Below are 7500 nucleotides of genomic sequence, written 5' to 3' on the forward strand. Positions count from 1 at the left end.
CGCCCGACGGCGGCCGAGACCCGCGCCGCGCGGCGGCCCCGCCGCCCCCGACGCGACCCCCCGAAGGGGGAACGCCGGGGGTTTGGAAGCGGAGCACACTCGCGCGACAGGGACGGCCTCACCGCCGGGTTGAATCCCCCGGGCAGACTGTGCGGACCCCACCCGTTTACCTCTTAACGGTTTCACGCCCTGTTGAACTCTCTCTTCAAAGTTCTTTTCAACTTTCCCTTACGGTACTTGTTCGCTATCGGTCTCGTGCCGGTATTTAGCCTTAGATGGAGTTTACCACCCACTTTGGGCTGCATTCCCAAGCAACCCGACTCCGAGAAGACCGCTACCCTGGCGGGGCTGGGGCCATTTACCGGCCTCACACCGTCCACGGGCTGAGCCTCCATCAGAAGGACTCAGGCCCCCGGCCCGCGCCAGGAAGAAAACAGACTTCCATACGCCACAATTCCCCTCGCCCGCACCCGGACGGGGGATTCAGCGCTGGGCTCTTCCCTCTTCGCTCGCCGCTACTGAGGGAATCCTTGTTAGTTTCTTTTCCTCCGCTTAGTAATATGCTTAAATTCAGCGGGTTGTCTCGTCTGATCTGAGGTCGCTCCCGAGTTCGCTCTGGAGGGTTGCCCAGAAGCGTGAACACCGCCGGGTTAGGGGACGAGTCCCTTTTCACCCGGGCTAACGAGGACACAGGTCGGGACGTCACGGACGTGCCACGGACAGGTCGGCCCGTAAGGAAAACGCCAGAGGCAGAGCCACCCGAACCCCGACCCCCCCCACCCCCCCCACCGGGGGAGGGGGGGGGGGAACGCATGTAACAACAACCTCCCTCCGCTCGCGCACGTAACGGAACAGAACAGACACCTTTCCGTGATCCGCCTGCGCAGGGGGTGAGAAAAGAAGCGAAAACGTGGGCAGCCAAAGCGGAGAGAACCCACCGGCAGCCACGCTCGCTTCTTTCTCGGGCGCAGGGGACCACGTTCCTGGCCAGGCCAGGAGCGGAGCCGAAACGAACCGAAACGAACCGAAGCGGGGGAGGAGAAGCTTGTGCACGGAGAACGGGCACTCAACCGCAGCGAACCCACCGACCGGATCTCACCGAGACAGCGACCGGGAACCGTCTGCTTTTAGGAAGACGGAGGCCAGGGGGCACCCCCCCACCTACGAACCTCCAACCGCGGTCCCGCCTGAGAAGGCAGGTCCGACAGATAGGAATAGCGACCCTCAGACAGGCGTAGCCCCGGGATGGACCCGGGGCCGCAATGTGCGTTCGAAATGTCGATGATCAATGTGTCCTGCAATTCACATTAGTTCTCGCAGCTGGCTGCGTTCTTCATCGACGCACGAGCCAAGTGATCCACCGCTAAGAGTTGTACTCTTTTATTTCAGGCTCAGTTTAGGTCTTTCACCACGACTACAAAGACAGGTTTAAAAGGTTTCACCAACCGGTCAGGCGCCCCCGTCTGCGAGTGTTGAAACGGGCGCGGGGTTGCGCTTTGCCCACACGCCCCACGTGGCAGACGAGTCAGTCTTTGAACCGCGGCCCTCCGCGCCCGCCCCGTCCGACCCCTCGAAAGGGGTGGAACTCACGTAGCGTGGGCCAAGCCCTAGGTACCTGCCGGGGGTCCCCCTGAGACTCCTTTCTGAGAGAGAGAAGCAGGGGAACCGGCTGCGCCACCCACCACCACCACGCCCCAGGACGCCGGTGGGCGGACGAACACAGGAAGGGCCATGGCCTGCCCCACGAGGAGCAGCGCTCGCAACCCCCCCCGGAAAGTCCGCTCGTCAGCGAGCAAGGGGACGGGGATGAATGACAAGGACAACAAAATAGGAAAACCCCTCGCGGTGGACGGAGGCAGCGGCCGTGCGAGCGAGAGGGAGGGCGCGGGACGGACCCGTACGACCCGCTCGACTCGCAGGCGCTTCTCCTGCCGGCAAGGTGAGGGGAAACCGGCCTTCGCCCGACGAGCGGGGACGCCGAGTTTTTTGAACGACGCGTCTCTCGCGCTGGAACCCAGAGAATACCGGGGCCTGCGGGGGGGGGGTGCTGAAGGACGACGCGGAGGAAGAGGCGGAGGACGAGGAAGGGGTGGGAGGGACTAGGCTCCTCCTTTATGCCTTCTGTCCAGCCTGACCTGCAAGCGACCACGTGTAACAGCAACCCCGAAGACCCTTTCGACCCTGGGCCCCGACGCGGGGGGACGGCGAAGTCGAGGGGGTCGGGAGAGGAGGCACGCCGGACAGCGTTACCCGTTAATGATCCTTTCGCAGGTTCACCTACGAAAACCTTGTTACGACTTTTACTTCCTCTAGATAGTCAAGTTTGATCGACTTCTCGGCGCTCCGCCAAGGCCCGCGAGGAGCCCCGGCGGGGCCGATCCGAGGACCTCACTAAACCATCCGATCGGTAGTAGCGACGGGCGGTGTGTACAAAGGGCAGGGACTTAATCAACGCGAGCTTATGACCCGCGCTTACTGGGAATTCCTCGTTCATGGGGAATAATTGCAATCCCCAGTCCCCATCACGAATGGGGTTCAGCGGATTACCCGCACCTCTCGGTGTAGGGTAGGCACACGCTGATCCAACCATTGTGGCGCGCGTGCAGCCCCGGACATCTAAGGGCATCACAGACCTGTTATTGCTCCATCTCGCGTGGCTGAACGCCACTTGTCCCTCTAAGAAGTTTGACGCCGACCGCGGAGGGCCGCGTAACTATTTAGCATGCCGGAGTCTCGTTCGTTATCGGAATTAACCAGACAAATCGCTCCACCAACTAAGAACGGCCATGCACCACCACCCACAGAATCGAGAAAGAGCTATCAATCTGTCAATCCTTTCCGTGTCCGGGCCGGGTGAGGTTTCCCGTGTTGAGTCAAATTAAGCCGCAGGCTCCACTCCTGGTGGTGCCCTTCCGTCAATTCCTTTAAGTTTCAGCTTTGCAACCATACTCCCCCCGGAACCCACAGACTCGTGGTTTCCCTCACGCTGCCCGGCGGGTCATGGGAATAACGCCGCCGGATCGCGGGTCGGCATAGTTTACGGTCGGAACTACGACGGTATCTGATCGTCTTCGAACCTCCGACTTTCGTTCTTGATTAATGAAAACATTCTTGGCAAATGCTTTCGCTTTCGTCCGTCTTGCGCCGGTCCAAGAATTTCACCTCTAGCGGCGCAATACGAATGCCCCCGGCCGTCCCTCTTAATCATGGCCCTGGTTCAGGAAACCCACAAAATAGAACCGGAGTCCTATTCCATTATTCCTAGCTCAGGTATTCAGGCGAGAAGCGGGCCCGCTTTGAACACTCTAATTTTTTCAAAGTAAACGCTCCGAGCCCCGTCCGGACACCCAGCCAAGGGCATCCGGGGGGCACCGGGAGACAGGGTCTGAGACAGGCGGTGGCACGCCTCGCGGCGGACCGCCAGCCCACTCCCGACATCCAACTACGAGCTTTTTAACTGCAGCAACTTTAATATACGCTATTGGAGCTGGAATTACCGCGGCTGCTGGCACCAGACTTGCCCTCCAATGGGTCCTCACCCATGGGTTTAGGATACGCTCATTCCGATTACAGGGCCTCGAAAGAGACCTGTATCGTTATTTTTCGTCACTACCTCCCCGTGTCGGGAATGGGTAATTTGCGCGCCTGCTGCCTTCCTTGGATGTGGTAGCCGTTTCTCAGGCTCCCTCTCCGGAATCGAACCCTGATTCCCCGTTACCCGTGGTCACCATGGTAGCCGACTATGGTACCATCGAAAGTTGATAGGGCAGACATTCGAATGAGACGTCGCCGCCGCGGAGGGCGCGCGATCGGCCCGAGGTTATCTAGAGTCACCAAAGCGGCCGGGGGGCCCGAGCCCCCCGGATGGGTTTTGGGTCTGATAAATGCACGCATCCCCCGAAGGGTCAGCGCTCGTTTGCATGTATTAGCTCTAGAATTACCACAGTTATCCGAGTAACGTGTGGAGCGATCAAAGGAACCATAACTGATTTAATGAGCCATTCGCAGTTTCACTGTACCGGCCGTGTGCACTTAGACCTGCATGGCTTAATCTTTGAGACAAGCATATGTTACTGGCAGGATCAACCAGGTAGTTTGCACCGTGGTCTGGGATGAACCACGAGTGACATCCGCCTCCCCTTCCGGGGGCTAGGAAGCAGCGGGTTGTAAGTGCGTGCGCCGTCAGGTCCAGACGCCATACAGGGCTACCCAGGACAGCTTCCGCGGCCAGTGTAAACGTGCTCGCGCACCGCCCTCTGGCCTTCGGACGCCGACCTCTCACCTTGATGCAAAGCTGTCCCATCCGGTCATGCCCGCACCGTACCCCGTCCACCTCCTCCGGAGGTGCGGACGGCCGACTCCAGGTGCTTTCGGCGTTCCCTCTCTTCACGCCGTTTTGATTTTCGTGGGCCGCTGGTGGGGGGACAAGGGAAAGACCTCGTCGAATTCCCTCCCCCCTAGCCTCGCTCAACCTACGTTTCGTGATGTAACCAAGAAGAGTGATTCGTGGGCCCAGGTAGGTTTGAAGAGGAGGCCAACAAAGCAGGGCACTCCCTTCCTCCCAAACCACAGACACCAGTATAGGACAACTGAGTAGACAGACTGGCCGTCTGAGTCTCCCCCAGAGAGTTCTGGGATGGGTTACAAATAACCCCCACCCCCCATCAGAGGCTTGACCCGCTAGAACCAGGGAGGATCTGTCAAAACCGCTCTCCACATCAGAAGTTCTGGATCAGCCGGGGCTGGTCGGCAGACGTCCACCTAAGGCCGTGGCCTAACCCCGTGTGGGGGGATAGCGCTCGCACCCGTACACGTGGACACCCGCTCGTCAAATGGCTGGCTCCTCACTTACCGTAGGGGGAATGGTTTGCCTACCCCTGGCGGGTCTGGTACTCCACTCTACCAAACAAGGAAGCAACACACCAATAGACCCCTGCAACACCGGGCAGCTTTGGGCAGTGTCACTACACTCCTCCTTGTTCTTCACGTTCCTTCCGTGGTGATTTTTTTTTTTTTTTCGTGGCCATTGCCGTGCATGGCTTCCCCATCGCTTTGCATGCTCTCCATTGCCTCGTGCTGCTTCACCATTGGTCTCACCTGGAGACCGAAGCCGCTCTCCCAGTAACCCGATGGTACCTGGCCAGAAAACCCCGTGCCCGATTTCATCTAGGACAAGGGCCAAACCACAGACCGTGCCCGTCCAGGGTCAACCCCTGGTCGGACAGGCCTGGTGGGTCGATACCATGGATGTGGCAGGCCGACGAGAATCCACTGGTACATTTACAAACACGCCCACCCTGGTGGCATGGCTGTACGACCCATCGTCGAAGCACGCTGCGGCGGACTGAGCCATTGGATCCAGTTGCCTGGGCGTACACTCAGCCCAACAGACGCACTCGGGTCGGGGAGAGCAAAGCAGACTGTGTGCCTGGATGTGCCCACTTCCATAGGGGAATCGGCATGATGGTTCACTTAACCCGAGGAGGGCTCCCCTCGCGGGATAAGCACCCCCCTCGGGGGATGGGGGGGGGGGGGGGGCATCCAGAGCACACCACTTTCCGGTAGGGGACAGGCGTTTGATCATGTGTCCGAGGGAGAGCTCCCCTTGCCGGCCGAACACCCCTCGGACTCCCCTTGGGCTTCCAGAGAACGCCACTGGATGAATTTAGTGCTTGGACCCCATTGATTCTCTTTGCTCTCCCATATACCCGACGGGACCTATTTGCAAAACCCCGTGCCAACCAGACCTCCAGGAAGGGGGCTGGCGGCTAACCATGCCCAGCAGGGTGCACCCTGGTCGGACACTTTGGGAGGGTCGAGAGCCTGGAAGTGCCACCCGGGGGAGTAATTCTGATTTCCGTTTTAATGCACTCAGGGACAGCCCGAGGACCTCTGTAGTGCACCTGAGGCGGACTGAGCCGTCGGGTCCAGGGGTCTGGAGTTCGGAACCTCCAGGGTTCACCTGGCTGTTCTCTTAGCCCGGCAGGGTGCACCCTGGTCGGACACTTTGGGAGGGTCGAGAGCCTGGATGTGCCACCCCGACGAGTAATGAGTTTTCCCTTCGTATCTCTTCCGGACCAGGTCCGATTCGCACGAAACTCGCTGGGCATGGCCAGGAGCGCCCCCTGCTGCCCACGCCACCGTCCCCGCGCTTCTACTCCCGAGGGCCGAGGAGACAGCGAAGCGTGGGTCGGGTCGCCTGCTTCCAGGGTCTCCCTGGTACTCTCCAGTCTCCCGAGTCCATCGGGTCCGACCTCGTATTTTTAGCCCAGACGGGGAATGAGAAAGGGGCCCCCGACCGCCCGAGGGCGGGCGCTCGCTTCTCAGCCTAGGAACGTCCGATTCCCACGAAACTTTTACGCCAGACGTTCCTGGCAGCGAGCGCGTTCAAAGGTGACCCGCGCTGCTTCTCTCCTCCCAAGGGCCGAAGAGATATTCGTCTTCAAACCCGACCGGCCCTGTGTTTGCCGCCCCGGCGGTTTTAAAAAATCATAGCGTAAAAACGGTGGGTGCGCTTCGCCTGCCGCTTGGACAGCGTTAAACGGCAGCCCCGGCTCTTTCCAAAGGGCCCTCAACCGACTTTCTGCTCCCAAGGAGCCCAGAGATATGAAACCGATAAATCAAAACCCCGTGCCAACCAGACCTCCAGGAAGGGGGCTGGCGGCTAACCATGCCCGGCAGGGTGCACCCTGGTCGGACGCTTTGGGAGGGTCGAGAGCCTGGATGTGCCACCCCGACGAGTAATGAGTTTTCCCTTCGTATCTCTTCCGGACCAGGTCCGATTCGCACGAAACTCGCTGGGCATGGCCAGGAGCGCCCCCTGCTGCCCACGCCACCGTCCCCGCGCTTCTACTCCCGAGGGCCGAGGAGACAGCGAAGCGTGGGTCGGGTCGCCTGCTTCCAGGGTCTCCCTGGTACTCTCCAGTCTCCCGAGTCCATCGGGTCCGACCTCGTATTTTTAGCCCAGACGGGGAATGAGAAAGGGGCCCCCGACCGCCCGAGGGCGGCGCTCCGCTTCTCAGCCTAGGAACGTCCGATTCCCACGAAACTTTTACGCCAGACGTTCCTGGCAGCGAGCGCGTTCAAAGGTGACCCGCGCTGCTTCTCTCCTCCCAAGGGCCGAAGAGATATTCGTCTTCAAACCCGACCGGCCCTGTGTTTGCCGCCCCGGCGGTTTTAAAAAATCATAGCGTAAAAACGGTGGGTGCGCTTCGCCTGCCGCTTGGACAGCGTTAAACGGCAGCCCCGGCTCTTTCCAAAGGGCCCTCAACCGACTTTCTGCTCCCAAGGAGCCCAGAGATATGAAACCGAAAAATCAAAACCCCGTGCCAACCAGACCTCCAGGAAGGGGGCTGGCGGCTAACCATGCCCGGCAGGGTGCACCCTGGTCGGACGCTTTGGGAGGGTCGAGAGCCTGGATGTGCCACCCCGACGAGTAATGAGTTTTCCCTTCGTATCTCTTCCGGACCAGGTCCGATTCGCACGAAACTCGCTGGGCAT

At 60.2% G+C, this 7500-nt stretch overlaps 3 non-coding genes across 3 annotated transcripts in view; all 3 read right to left on the reverse strand.

Moving 5' to 3' along the window:
• Nucleotides 1-601, reverse strand: part of LOC145654656 (28S ribosomal RNA) — a 4150-nt gene extending 3549 nt beyond the window's left edge. The window contains exon 1 of the ribosomal RNA XR_014120863.1: nt 1-601. This exon is cut by the window's left edge and continues 3549 nt beyond it. This is a non-coding gene — a ribosomal RNA (28S ribosomal RNA).
• Nucleotides 602-1218: 617 nt separating this feature from the next.
• On the reverse strand, nt 1219-1372 carry LOC145654649 (5.8S ribosomal RNA). Its single transcript, XR_014120856.1, has one exon. It is a non-coding gene; the product is annotated as a 5.8S ribosomal RNA (ribosomal RNA).
• An 882-nt stretch (nt 1373-2254) lies between these two features.
• Nucleotides 2255-4093, reverse strand: LOC145654640 (18S ribosomal RNA). The gene has a single exon (XR_014120847.1). It is a non-coding gene; the product is annotated as an 18S ribosomal RNA (ribosomal RNA).
• Nucleotides 4094-7500: the final 3407 nt, after the last annotated feature.

Source organism: Electrophorus electricus, unplaced genomic scaffold (genome assembly GCF_041902795.1).
Source record: "Electrophorus electricus isolate QZ-2024a unplaced genomic scaffold, ASM4190279v1 Scaffold142, whole genome shotgun sequence".
In the NCBI taxonomy this organism is placed as follows: domain Eukaryota; kingdom Metazoa; phylum Chordata; class Actinopteri; order Gymnotiformes; family Gymnotidae; genus Electrophorus; species Electrophorus electricus.